This window comes from Psammomys obesus, unplaced genomic scaffold (assembly GCF_907164565.1).
Source record: "Psammomys obesus unplaced genomic scaffold, mPsaObe1.curated_primary_1811, whole genome shotgun sequence".
NCBI lineage: Eukaryota > Metazoa > Chordata > Mammalia > Rodentia > Muridae > Psammomys > Psammomys obesus.
This window is the reverse complement of record NW_026596034.1, coordinates 31,569,369-31,584,867: the sequence shown is the minus strand read 5'-3', so window position 1 is coordinate 31,584,867 and position 15,499 is coordinate 31,569,369.

Below are 15,499 nucleotides of genomic sequence, written 5' to 3'. Positions count from 1 at the left end.
AATAATAATAATAATAATAATAATAATAATAATAATAATAATAATAAATCTGATCAAATCAAATCTGGGAAAGAATGAATCCTGATTTCAATGTTTAAATTAATACCAGGCCTTTTACATTCAATTCTTCATTTGGCTCCAGTTCTTTATTTGGTTAAAATTTATGATGAGCTGGTCCAAGGGATAGTTTTTAGTAACAGAAACAAATCTACAAGTCAGGGACCATCCAGCCAGTCACAGTCAGTCAGTCAGTCAGTCAAGTAAATGAATCAGAGTCTTTCTCCGACTTCTGTGGGAAGCCACAGGACTAGTGCCTCAGGTTATAGGATCTGGGTCACACTTCGAAATGCCTAATAAACAACCATAGGAACAAGTCAAGGGCACTGTTAGAGTGATTGATTTGAGCCCAAGCAAAAGACCATGTTGGAGATGTAAACACAGGTGTCTATCTGAAAGTGCTGCTAGAAGAAGCAAGTCACCCACTATGACAAATGAAGATTGACCTTTGACTAAAGGTAAGTGCCATCAGGTTTGGCAAGATGCAGGATGTAGGTGTTTGGTGACCTTAGGAAAGGCTGTTTAGCTAACATATAGGGAAAATGGTTACTGAGGAAGATGACTTGGGGGGGGAGAACTTCAGCATTAAAAGTGACAACTGTAAAGCATGAGGGGTGGGTCATCAGGTGTTAAGGTGGGTCACGGATGCATGAATGAGTCTAAGCCTGGTGGATGGAGGAATGAGCCATTATTCACACCCTATTCATTATTCACACCCTAGTTTCCAGGACAAAGCCAGCTACTTGATGGTGTGTCCAAGCAAGTAATCTTTTAGCCTCTGGGATTCTCATAGTGACCTGATTGTCACTGGCTTATCAGAGGATGGCTCAGATCTCAGTGTCCTCACGGGAAAGAAGCCATAAATTTTTCCTTTTAGTACTGGGGACGTTTCCAGGTGTTTCCTGGATGTTCCAGGTGGACTTAGAAAACAGCTTCCCAGGGAGGCTGGGTGCTTTCCTCATCCAGCAGGCAAGGTCCTGTGAGATCTCGCTGCATGATTCAGATATGATGCTTCCACTTCAAATCTATCATTGTGTATTGTGGTTCCTCTAGACAGCTTTCAGGGAAAAAACAAGATTGGGTTTCCCAACATGCCTGCTTTCATATTTTCATATTTTCTTTCTCTGTCTTTCTGACGTGTCTGTGTGTGTGTGTGTGTGTGTGTGTGTGTGAGAGAGAGAGAGAGAGAGAGAGAGAGAGGGAGAGAGAGAGAGAGGGAGAGAGAGAAGTAGGATATTCCATATGACTGTCTACATTATTTTTTGAGACAAGGTCTCTCATTAGTCTACAATGTGGCCAGTTCGGCTGGTATATCTGCCTTTTCACTCAGGATTACAATTGCTTGCCATCATGTCTGTTTCTATTTTTTATTTCTTTTTTTTCTTTTTATGAGGTTTCTAAGCCTCAAACTGGGGTCCTCATGCCCGAGTCATCTCCCCAGCTGCTGTATTTTCTTTTCATTATCTTCCTCATTCATTCCATCCTTGTGACCCTCTTTTTCTTTTTCTCTAAAAAGAAAAATAAATTCAAGATATTAAAGCATAAAGCACCACAACCAAAAACCCATTTTGTATTTCTTGAAAAAGCCCAAAGCCAACACCACCAAATCAGGTGCCATATTCTATGATCTACGATTTCAGTGTGGTTCTGAGTTTCTCACATCTTTGTGCCTAAATACTGATGAGATTGAAAGCAACCTTATCAATAAACCCCCCTAGAGAAGTTTCACAGGCCCAAAATAATGAATAATTAAGGGTGTTCAAAAGGTGATGTTTTTGCTGCAATTTGGAATTTAGTGTCTGACTTTGGGGAGCCTCCAAATTCATCAAATAAGTGATGTCTTCAATATAGTTCCCTTGCTAATCTGCACAAAGGCACCTGAAGGCTGGCAGAGTTGGTATACCTTCCTTGCCAGTTTATTGATCTTGATAGAAAAGAACCTTATGACATTTTAACAAAATTTGACCACATGAGAATAAAAGCCAGAGTCGGCCTCACCCATTATAGATAATTATCATGCAGAGATTGTTGCCTGAGTTCTTTGGACTTCTCATCACCTAAGCTATGTTGTCAAAAGTATTTTCTGAGAAATCTGATGAGAATTTTTAAAATGTATATCTTGAAATAAAAGAGGGGAGGGGCAAGAGCTCTGAAATACTGTCCTCTGGGCATGTCATGGCTGTTGCATCCATGCTCCTACAGTAGCTGTGGTGATCTGCTCAGCATTAGGCCCTTTAGAAATTCCAGCAAGACAAGAGAAGTGGCTTACAAGGCCCTGTCCTTCATACAACAGCTATTAGTCGGTGTCCGCTGAAAAGGAGAAGGTGACTCTTCTTTGGGGTTGTGATCATCGGTGGGCTGCTCACAGTCAGGTCAATGACCCCACACCCATGTGCACATGGGTAGGACTCATTGTATTAGTAGCTGAAAAATAAAAAAAAAAGAAGAGAAGAAGAATTTGAAGTAGGGAGGGAGATGTGACGGGAGTGCTGAGGGAGTGGAAGTGAAAGGGGACTCAAGTGTGAATGCAATCAAGATGCATTCTATGTATGAAGTCTTCAAAAAATAAGTAACAAATATTGTAAAATCGAAAGTAACAACATGCTATTTCCCTTTTCTAGATAGGAGGAGATAATAGTATGTCCTGATATATGACACAGACATATGATTATATGCTTTGGTAGGAGACAGACTGATGTAATATCTGATGTAGTATGGCATACCATTAAAGAAGACATCCCATTTTTGAAGCTATTATTCTTGAAGTGATTAGAAATAAAATTGACTTTATCTAAAAGTACTTCCCTTTCCCCATTTTCCACCACCATTTTCCAAAAAATAAGCTATTTTTTCAAATATGTACATTTATTAATTTTTATGTATAGGAACATTTGTCTATGTATGTGTACCTTGTGCATGCAGTACCAGTGGAGGCCAGAAAGAGGCAACAGATCCCTCAAAGATGGTTGTGAGGCACCATGTGGGTGCTGGGAACCAAACTCCAGTTCTCTGCAAGAGCAGCAAGTGCTCTTAACCACTGAGCCATGTCTCCATCCCTGATCCTTCTCCTCCCACAGGCTATTTCTCTTGGGTGTTACATTACCTGGTTTTAACTGAATGAACACTAGCACACACCTTTCTTCAGGATCAAGTGCTTTAGAAAGAATTGGAGATACAATCAGACTAAGACCTGATGGCTTTTTGTCATTGGATCAATGTCACTTGGGACAATGTCCTTGAGTCATTTTGGACAAGTAACATTGCATCCTCAGTATACAAATCTTTGTACCCTTTGGCTTAGCAAGTTAAGTCTTACAACAGTGTTCCGAGGACTGCTGTGGGTCCCAAGGAGACAGATGTGAGCAGGAAATGTTCCCACTTCTTGGAACTCTCAAATTAGATTCCAAATAATTGAGAGGGAATGTTAAAAAAAAACCCTATAAATAGACTGTTGACTTCTGCTTTTCATTTTTTAACTTCACAACATGAGGTCGACTACTCTTGGATCACATCGACAAACTCTAGTGTATTTTTCACTTTGGTCTAGAGTTTTTCTCCCTGACACAGCCGCATAATGCTTCTTAATCAGCTTGACTCTAGAATCAATGGTGTGAAACCACAGGTCCAGATGAATGTCAGACATTTTATGAAGAAGATCAGAGCTGATTGCTTGCTATTTGATGGGTTTCTCTCTCCCATACTGTACAAACATATATATCCACAAAAGTCACAGGACTGACTTTCATATGATAGATAGATCTCATATAATGCCCAGAGCTTCTGGGGGATTCTCTCTCTCAGAAGGGGTGGGGGCAATGTCTGCCAAAATCCCTTATGCTTTAGAGTTCTTCACTTCTGTGCCCTGGATCTGGGTAAACTCTTACGGAATCCTGGTAGCAACTTTTACTCCTTTTGTTTGTTTGTTTCTGTCTTTTGAGACAGGGTCTCACTACATAGCTGTCTTGGAACTCACCAAGCAGACTAGGCTGCTGGCTTCAAACTCACAGAGGTCTGCCTGCCTCTACACCATGAGTGTTGCAATTAAAGGCGTGTGTCCTTATGTGCAGCACCCAGCTTATATTCTTTTTTGTTTGTTTGTTTCGAGACAAGATTTCCTGTGTAGCCTTGGCTGTCTTAGACTTGCTTTGTCCAAGACCTGGCACTCTGTGAGTGCAAGGCCAGTCTCTGCCTCCCTGAATGGTGGTACTAAAGACATGTGCCACCATAACTAGCCTCCAGCTCATATTCATAAGTTGAACATTTCCAAGCCTTTATCTAGGTCCACCTATGATCTGCTATGTACATGTGACTATTAGAATACATGACCTCAGCAACTCCATGTGGACATTCTGCTGCTAAGAACAGTCCTAGATCCCAGTCCACCGGAGATCTGCTTTCTGGCCCAGGGGAACATACACCAGGGTACCTGAATTGTGTGTTGTGGGGTGAGGATGGTATCTACTTACTCATACATTTGCCAGGTGATTATGTCACAGAGATCCCTCAGCCATGGGCTTTTAAAATGCCCCAGCATTTGGCTGAACCTCACTCTGACTACTCCTGATTGTTAAACTCAGGCATCAGTAATCTTTGACAGTCTCCAAGATTCTGCTGTACAGGGAAACAGTGCCCGAACTGTCCTATGTAACTTAGGGAATAGTTTAACCTCCCTGTGTTTCAGTTTACTTATCTCTGAATTGAGCATAACCGTGATGCCTGTCTCTGTGTTATACGATTGTGAGTTAACTCTAGAAAGTATTGCATTCAGCACCCAGCGAACACTTGAGAAGTGGCGCTACCATCGTTTCAGTCAGTGTGACTACCTTAGCAAAACACCAGGGAGTAATTCAATAATGCTTATTTGTTTTCTCATTACATTTGAAGCTTGGTGTCTGAAATTAAGGTGCCATCATAGCTTGATTATCATAAAAATTTTCTCATGTATTTGCAGATGTCTGCCTTCTTAGTGGGTAGTCACATATTTGGGTAGAAGAGTATTATTCTCTTTTACATGGTCATAGTTGTATTAGATTAGGACTTAAACATTATGACTTCATTTAATATCTTTAAAACTCTCCTCAAGGCTCCTACCCTAAGACAGTTATATTGTTGGTCAGGGCTTCAACACATGAAGGAAGCAATTCAGTCCATATCAATTATCGTCATCATTATTATCTATTTCCAAAATCTTACTGTTTGGAGATTAACTGACTTTGTCTTCCCTGGATGCTCCTGGTTACAGCATTTAAGTCTCTGCAACCCAGGGGACTCCTGTAGCAGTCACGACAAAACCCACACATCTAAGTTCAAATATGTCTGAGCTAGCCTGAAGTATTCCCCCATATCTACTTTTTACATTTAACCAGTTATCAAACACCAGCTGTTCTAAGTTTGAACAAAAATTTCTCAGGTTAGCCTTTGTGGATGTATACTATGACATCCACTGGCTATCCCATAATTACCTAGTTATGTTTATATTCTGTTTTATTCTGTTGCTGTGACTAATGCTGTGACCAAACACAGCTTAATGGGGAAAAGGGTTCATTTTATCTTTCACTTTTAGGGCAGCATGAGTTGTTGAGGGAAAGGACTTACAGTAGAACTTGAAGAGAAGCTATGGAGGAATATTGCTTGGAGCTCATTTACTGGCTCACTCTGGTTCATCCTCAGCTAACTTTATTTTACAGCCTGTAAACACATTCCTAAGGATGGCAACACCCACCGTAGGCTAGGTATTCCTACACCCATTAATAGTCAGGACAGTCCCTTACAGACAAACCCACAGACTTATCTGATAAGTACTTTTTTTTTGGTCGGGTAACTGTAGACTTTTAAGTAAAGAATTAATATTGACTAGGACACCTGCCATTGACACCATTTTAGAACCCTTTAAAGCAGTTACCCCTTGAGGGTGAATCACACTCACTGATTACTGCTTCTCTGACTCTCCTGATTTCTAGTGGGACATGTCAGGGGAAGGCCTGACTTCTAACAGCTCGTGATCATGTATTAGGGCTCTGTAACTTGGGGTTCAGAACCTAGTGCCAGGGATATATATCAGGTCCCCTGGGGGAGATGGAGCCTGCTGGAGATTCCAGAAGCATGTGGGTCACGCAGCAATGACACATTCCTGACCAGGTCCCTTTGTGGACGACAGAGTTCTACATCAGCAGGAAAGCCCTGGCACCGGACAAGGGCATTGTCCAGTGACCTGCTCAGCTGTGAGCTCTTTGTATCCCATCCTAACTCCCATCCACAACAATCACCCATAATGCAAAATGCAGAGTCAGTTGCTTTAGACAGATGATTCGGGTTGGGATGCCCCTGGCTTGTGATTTGAGCTGTACTGTTGTGGTGTCGTCACCCATCATGCTTAAGTTCTCTGCATGTCCCGGATCCTCCGTGAACCTAAGCAGAGAAATGTCCCCAAACACTGGGCAATTGTCCCTATTCAGTCTTCACCTGGTCTAAATATGACTGTCACTATATCCACAGAGTCTGCGTCCATCCTGGGTTGTCACACCCATTTGTGCCTTGATTCTTAGTTTCATAGGAGAAGTATTTATTATTTATATTATGGTCCTGGCACTCAGGACACATGAGGAAATGAGGAAATCTGGTTCCTGTCACAAATCTCATGAAGTATGAAATCTAAAGAAGTTCCTTCATGTCTTCAACTTAAGCAGAAACTTACATTATTTTAATAATTCACATAATTCTCTTTCTCTCTTTGTTTGAACATAAAGGCAATCTATACTCTAAGGAACAGCTGGGATGAGAAGTTGCTTGGTACCATCTGGGAAGTTCACCACCACCCCCTCAGATTAGCCTGTGGTCCTCTTTTATATGCTTGCATAACTCCTTGTTCTTAGCAGGCTAATTGATTTAATGTGCCAACTTGATTGGGCCTTGGCACCTAAGGGTTTGGGCAAATACCATCCTAAATTTCACTGGAAGGTATTTTTTAGGTGAGACTGAATTGAAATTGGTAGACTTTGGGCAAAGTCTTCCCTAAGGTGATGGACCTCATGGAATCAGTTGAAGAACTTAAGATTCACATTTCCCAGGAAGAAAGAATTCATCCTTTAGGCTGGACAATGATTTGACCTATGCTATTAATTCTCCCCTGTATTTCCAGCCTGCTAACCTGCTCCATAGCTTTTAGACTGGCCAGCCCACACTATTATGTGGGATGATTCTTTAAAAAAACAAACCTATTTCTCTGTCTCCCCTGTATCTTATATATCTCTCAAGTGCCAGGTGTTTCCTGGCTATCAAGGTGACACACACCCATCATCTTTTCACATATCCTCTGTATGGGAGGAATGCTGCTTCCAGTTTCCATGCTTTCACATTGAGTGAGTACCTAATTCAACCTTTTCCCCTTCTTCACCATATCTCTTAAACACCTTGATTAGTACGAGGCTCTACCCTAACTGAAGCAGTTAGTATTCGTGGCAGTTGTTTTCCCCACAAGCCTCTATTCTCTGAGAACCTGGTGCCATTGTTGGTCTTGCTTTATGGCAATTCCCTCTGACACTAACAATGCACTGTAGGAACATGAGTAGATTTCATGTGGACATAGGAGTGTAATAGCATCTACTAAAGATTTGAAATGCTATGGATTGACATCTCCATTCTACCCCATAGACTGCTGTATACATCACTTTATATAACTAGCCATGTATATAGATATAGATATTGAATCTCCTACAATTTTGGAAGAACTGAAGTGAATGAGTCTAGATTCCAGACACGATTAGTTTTCCCTATGCAAAAACTGTCCTAGTCTCTGAAAACTTGGGCCATCCTCTCTCCTATGAGATGTCAACCCATGCATACCATTCCTTTCTTCATGAAAAGCCAGTCTTGGTGACTAGTGTCACTTTAAAAAATGGACTTAAAGTTTGCATTTTAAGAGAGAAATAAAGTTACAGTTGTAATTAAATTGGAGGATTTTGGCCAGAATTAGCTGACCAATGTGGCAGCCCCCAGGTTGTCCTGATGAGTCAACACACTGCTAGGTGACTCACACTGCTCATGATGGACACGAGATTCTTACTTTTCAAGTGAAATGGGATCATAATGGGTTACAGGCCAGAGAAAAAGACTCCAAAACCAAGAAATATTTATCCTCCACTGTATTTTAATGTTGATGTGTTAAAGATGTGACTTTTATGTTCAGTGCAGGAATTGAGGCAGGGGGATGAAACTCTGGATTTAGAAATGACACAAAGAGTAGAATAAGATTATTAATGTCCTCTTTGGTGTGATAAAATCACTTGGTGACCACGAACCCATTTCAACTGATAACTTATCAGAGTCAATATTTATTAGAGGTTTATCTAGACCATCCCTGGCTCTGGAAACATGATTTACGGCCGTGTTGCCTTCAGAGGTAAAACACTTACAAGTACCATATGGTTACATAGGAAGTTGACAATGATAACGCCTTGTACTCAGGCCAGTATTGCAAACTGTTCCGGGGAGGAAGGTAATTTCTGGGGCAGTGATGGTGCCACATGATCTAAGTAGATGACAGAAACACTGGGAAGGTGAGCCCACAGTAGAACAAATGAGAACAGTTACCACATAATCTAGCCAAACACCTCTTTGTGGCTTGAGATCTCTGAGGCAGGCATCTTCTAAGGGAGGCTCTACCTAGAGCCTTTCACAAAACTCTGTGGGTACTTTCTTGAGATATACAGATCAGGGCACTTCCAATGGCTGATAAGAACACCACACAGAGAGGGCTAAAGGGAATGAAAGACAGTCAGTGAATATTGGGTATGTGACATGTGAGTCTCAAACACAGTAAGGTCAAGTTGAGACGTGTAATAGGACACAAGTTGGACTTTCTGGTATCGTATGAAACTAGCTCAAGATAGGTGAAATCGACGCTATTATCAACACTAAAGTTGCACCCACTTTCTTAAGAACTGCAATTCGCTCGTCATTTTAGGGCTGGGTTACTTATCTAAACCAGCATAATGGCAATCAAATATTCATCTCATTTTGAAGATAACCAGACTAGCTCTCAGAGAGGACGAGACATGTTACCAAGACTAAACATCTTCTACATGATGAAGCAGAGATTCAACCAGTTAGGTTTGATGCTGAAGTTCAAGAATACCATTGAGCCACGGAATATTATAGAAACTATATGGTATTCTTTTTCAAGAACCATCAATAGAAATTCTTAAGTGTCATTTCTGTCAGAAAATTAATAGCTCTCTGCTTTCTTATTTCAGGAATTGGATAGTCATCACTTCTCAATAGCCCAGTTCACTGTGAACTGGGGTGGTGGTGGTAACAATTTAAAGTACATACAACATACATACAATATGACAATTTAAATAATCTATCACCTATATGTCTGTCCTCTATGTATCTATATATACATATATAAATTTCATCTATCACATATCTATCTATTCCTCTCATCTGTCTCTCACCTATTATGTATCATCTTTATATCTACATCCATCCATCATCTATCCATCATCTATCTATCTATCTATCTATCTATCTATCTATCTATCTATCTATCATATCTATCTATCATCATCACCTCTTTGTGATGATTAAGATAGCTATTTGTAAATGAATTGTATGTATCTTCTGCACCCACCAGAAATTTCTATGGAGCATTTTCTTTCTTTCTTTCTTTCTTTCTTTCTTTCTTTCTTTCTTTCTTTCTTTCTTTCTTTCTTTCTCCCTTTCTTTCTCTATCACTTTCCTTTTTTATAAAATGTCTATGTTTATACCTTTATGAGTCTAGATAAATCACTCTGTGAAGATATTCCTGAAAGGGTTTTGACGTGAATTCCTCATCAAGGGCTTCTTTATAATGGCAGGTTGGCAAACTATGGCCGTCAGTCAATGTTTTTTCACCTCTTTTTTTTTCAAATCTGTTTTTGTAAATAAATTTTATTGGCATACAGCCATATCTAACTATTTATGTATTATCTATGGTTTCTTTGCAGCTACAATGGGCAGAGTTGAGTAGTCCTGACAGACACTGTCTAGCCCACAAAACCAAAAGTACTTACTCCTTGGACCTTTAGAGAATATGTTTGTTGCCACTTTTCCTAGAATAGAAGTGCTCATAAGTAATCCTGGGGAAGTGATGCTGAAAATGTCACCAACAAAAAACACTGATAAAATCTGTAAAGTAGATGAGGTTCTAAGACAAGAAGGAACACATCTTTTCCATGGAATGGGAGTATTCTGATAAAACTTTATTTACAAAGCAAAGGGATGTTGACATTGAAACAAGTGAAGAGGACAAAGACAATGTAGAACAAGTGTCTAGGACATATCACACTGTATCTGCAGACGGCAGAAGATGTGTGCACTTCACATTATCTACTGAAATAAACTAAGGCCTTAAAGGAAGAGACACATTAAGATCACGTTTATGTTTTCAGAGGCCTGGACTATTCTGGGTGCTGTTGGATTGGGCTGGGGATTTGTGCTGTCCTGATAATCCATCTTCAGTAATAATCACAGAGGGAACATTTGATTTTTCTCGATTACATTTGTAGTTCTTCTGATCAAATAATGTTTGCTGGTCTTTGTTTAAAACGTGCCCACTTGCAGCTTTTGAGTATTTTATGTCATCCTAAATTATGTTATGATCTGTTTTGTGAAGCATGGGAGCGACACAAATACCCACAGGAGATATGAGAAGAAATACTTCACATCTGAATATGTGTGTGGTGTTAATGTGTGCATACATATGTTATTGCACATGTGTGGGTGAATGAATATGTGCAGGTACATGTACACACATGTCACAGTCATGTGGGTGCCTGAGAGTGATGCTGGGATGACTTCCTTGATCATTTTCCAACTTATATGTGGAAACAATATCTCTTTGAACCTAGAGCTTTCTTAGTCTTATTGCTTATGACAGACAATCTCTGTGCATGCTGGGAGTTTGGGTAGGCTGCCACACCCACTCAGTCGTTACAGGTGTTCTGGGATCCAAACTCCAGTTCTTACCCTTATGTGAAAAGTGCTTTATCCCCTGAGCTATCTCTATAACCTGAGAAGAATAGAATTTTTTAAAATCATCTCTAATAAGAATATTGTAATAATGCCATTTGCTTGATTGATATAAATTATGAAATTAAGTCACTTACAAATCCTCCCAGGATTGTGAGCTCTTTGTATTAGAATCTGGGGACATTTATGAACAAAGAAATGTTGGGTCTGTAAATGACTCTTATTTTCTGTTTTCTTCCTTTGTCTGGGAGATGCAACTCCACATATTTTAAATGACCTGTGAAGCAGGGTGCGTTAAAGTCTTGCAGAGAAGAAATGTAAGTGTGTGGCATCCTATGGCCTGTGAGTGGTGTATTTAGTATGTGAGTCCTATGGCCTCCATAGAGAAGAACCTCTCCTCTAGTGTTTTGCTTCTCATATAATAAAGCTTGAGGAAAGCTTTGCATTCACCACAAAGAATATTCCACACAGGAGGAAGAGAGCTTAAAAAGAAGGGTGTGGATGAAGCTATTTCATGGATGCTGTTGACTTGGCTTGGTTCTGGGGTCCATGTTCTGTGCTTTGAAATGGGTGGAAGCTGCTTAGTGCCCCTCTTGGCAGCCATGGTGAGAAAGGAAAAGAAGGTTGAGGAAGGCCACGGGAGAAGGTACTCACTCTGTGTGAGAACATGGTAACTGGAAACAGCCTTCCTCCTGGCCAAAGGAAGCACCAAAAGTTGACGGGTGAGTGTCACAATTATAACCAGGAAACATCTGTTGGGACCAGGAAACGGATGGAATTTGGCCATAGGTGCATCTGTGGACAGTAGAGTGAGATCCAAGGATATGAAGACATTTCAACTTTGTAATGAGAAGATATAACTGAAAAAAAAAAAAAGAATAGCAAAATGTTGAATACCTTGTGTTCCTTTTCAATGAATAGTAATGCCTGAGTTTTTGTTTTAATTATTCTTTGATTAGTATTTGCGTCAGCTATATTATAAATGCCAAGATAGAAAACTCCAGAGGCTAAATTTCTTAGAAAAGGCCAAAGAGGGGGAGGAGAGCAGTGAGTTTAACCAGAGTCTTCTGGAAGAACTATCTCAAACTTCATTTTTTCTGTAACACTATTATAAAGGTTCACTTGGGAAATGGGAGGTTAGCTGCCTAATTAACACACGGCTGTGTAGTTACACTGGAAGGCACCTTTCCAGGAATAGACAGTATCTTCCTTATGGTTTTTGAAAGATTTCTGAGTCAGATAAGAGACCTTTAAGAGAATTCAAAGACAGAGAAGCAAAATTGTGTTGAGCAATGGGAGACTGAGATGCTTTCAAAGTGTAAGCAGGAGGGAGGCCTCTGAAGGCAGCATCAGAGGTAATTTCATAACCCCAGGAACTAGAAACTCCCATCTAGAGAGGTTGTTCCTTCCACTAAACTGATTCACCCTGATTCCCTTTCTCTTAACTCTGCCCCACGAAATACAACTGCATTCTTTTTCACAAATAGATTTAGAAGTAATATAGGGGTGCATAAGAAAGAAACAAATGAAGAGAGAATACAAGAAGATAGTAAATTTTTCATTGTACATATTGCTAGAGTGCTTGCCTTGTGTGCATAAAGCTCAGTGTTCAATCCTCAGCACCACACATGAAAACCATTGATGAATTAGTTAATGAATTAGTTAATGAAATGTATAGAAATATGAATGTTCGGATCTGGAGAGATGGTGAAAGCACTGAGTTTTTCTGTAGTAGAATTCATCTACAATTCCAGAGCCATGGAAGTAGACATAGGATGCTTCCTGAGGCTCACTCATAACTCCCTGAATGAATTCTATCTTCAGTGAGGTATCCTGTTTCAGAAAAGAAAAGTTAAGGTGGAGGCTGATTTAGGATGACACTGGACACTGGTGCATGGCCTCCACATGCAGTGCATGCAATTTTTTTTTTACATACACCTTACACACTGCATACACACACACCTAAATAAAATATGAGATAAATCATAAACATCTACATTAACGCTATATGAATTATTGTTCTATCCTATTGCTAAGAAAATTTGGCAAGAAAATCAAGTCTAGGGTAGTCCCCTGATGATAAGAGAGTTTCCTCAAAAGATTCCAAGCCAACATCGAGGGAATGCATAGATGTGGAGCGTCCAACCACAGCAGGGTGGTGGTGGCTGAACTGTGGAAACCGACAGCCCTAGTAGCACTCTGCACGTGGTCCAATGTGTCCTTTCATAGGAACACCTATGGGGCAAATTCAGCCACATGAAGGACAATGGCCTTGATCTGTGGCTACCTTCTTTTCATTTTGGTTTCTCACTGACAAAATGGAGATACATATCTGTCTTGTAAGACTATTGTGAGAGACAAATCATGGGACGTTCCAACAGCACATCCACCGATTTCTTTCACCTACTTTGTTGGTGTCTTGCAATTAGGGAGGGTTTGGTAGGCTAAATAAAGGGTTTTCTGATGCAGAATTAGTGTGAGAAAAGCCAAATGTGAGGCATTGAGTAAAGTCTGTGTGTTCAAATATATGTGCCCCTCTATATGGTTCCTGAAGGCTGAATCCTGAGGATATGTGGTCCAGGGGACTGGGGAGGGTGCTTGGGATATGGCTGCCATAGAGGGTCATAATTCTATCAGGATTTGAGGAACACAATTGAACCTGGGGGCATGGGGCCAACTGGGCCTCCCTCAGAACAATGAGGGGCAACTTGTCTGTCTCCAGGCCTGCCCACCCCTGCTGCCTCTCCACAGGGAGCCCCAGGGTTTTTCCTTTTGAACTGTTTTGTTCTAGCTGCTTAGTTGTTGGCTTTGGACACCAGGAAACCAGTTAATGGAGTGCCCTGTGAGGGCTTTGCTGATCTCTATGGGGCATTAAAATCTTACCAGACCAAGCAGTAAACTACCCTACTTTTGAGGCAGCCTTATGAATTGGTTAGCCACCCGTGCTTTGGAATTAATATAAGCAGTCACTATAGCCATTTCTCCATGGCTAACTAGAAAGACAAGCAAATCAAGTTCTGATCAGTGTCAGCAACAGGCCTTGTTTCTGAAACAAAGTCCAGTGTCCTCTCTCTCTCCAATCTCGGGGCAAGCTTTGTAGTTTCCTACTGAATTTGAATATAACCTTCTGCATCCCCTTCTGCTGAGGGGGCTTGAAAAAAAATTCTTTAATCTCTCTAAGTAAGTTTTTTTTCCCCAAGGGGAACTGTTATTACCTGTTCAGAGACTACAGAAGATAAAGTGTAGCAAACACTGCAAGGTTTCTGAGATTTCCTATAGAGGAGTCGCTACTATGCTCTCTTAGGGAGGAACCATCTTTCCTCAGAACACACATGGCGCGGTCACTTCCTTCCTTCAGGCTTTGTTCAACACCTGCTTTTCTGGCTGACTTTTCTGTGACATAAAATAGTGAATTGTATGTCTGTCCTAGTACTGACCCTCTCTTTCCTTTGCCTTATTTCTTTATATATTTAATTTTAGAAAACCTCTATATTAAAACATTTGTTTATCTATCTATCTATCTATCTATCTATCTATCTATCTATCTATCTATCTGTCATCTATCAGATATCATCTGTCAACTTTCATCTATCTCTTTTCATTTTTCTGTCTACTCATTAATCTGTTATTATTCCATCCAGCCGGTTTTGTCTGTCATGTTTGTGTTTTCTCTCTAGATTTTATACTTAAGAGATGGGCAGTTTTCATTTTCTGTATCACTACTGCTTAGAATGGGGCCTTACACTTAGAGCCAATCAGTAAATGTTGAATGACATAATACATGCTGTTGTTATTGTTTTTTAAGCTTGGATTTGTAAAGATTAATTAGTCGGTTGTTTTCACACTAACTAAAAAAGTGCCTGTGACAACTTTTGTCTATTAACAACCACATGTTGGGTGTAGTTGCATGTATTTTCTGATCTGGATTAGTGAGCTAATGAGCCCACCTCTAGGACTATGCAGTAAGACACCCATCCTACCTCATGGGAACTGCCTTTGGCTGAAGAGTCTATTATTATGCCTTTTCCCCAGGATCAGCTCACGTTTAATGCCTGGTCAGTGCACTGTGTAGAAGCATGATTGTTCTAATTGGAGACAATGTTGGTGGACCACTCCAGGTCCTTGGGCGGTTGCAGCATCCTCCGCTGCCTGTCAGGCACCAACTTTTCCCTCTGCCTAGTTCTTTCCCTCCTACACACATGTGATGCTGAAAAATTTCCAAGTAAAGTTCCTGCTTGTAAATCATTGTGTCCACTCCACGTCTTCCCACTTCATTTCACCTTTCATTTGTGAAAACATACTCTTTGTGTTGCAAATGTCCACTATTCCACAACGTGCAGTGCCCTGTGAGGACTTTGAGGAGTATTTCACTTCTTTCCGATGGGAAGAATACACTGTTTCATTACCTGCATTACTAAAAACGTCTTTATCT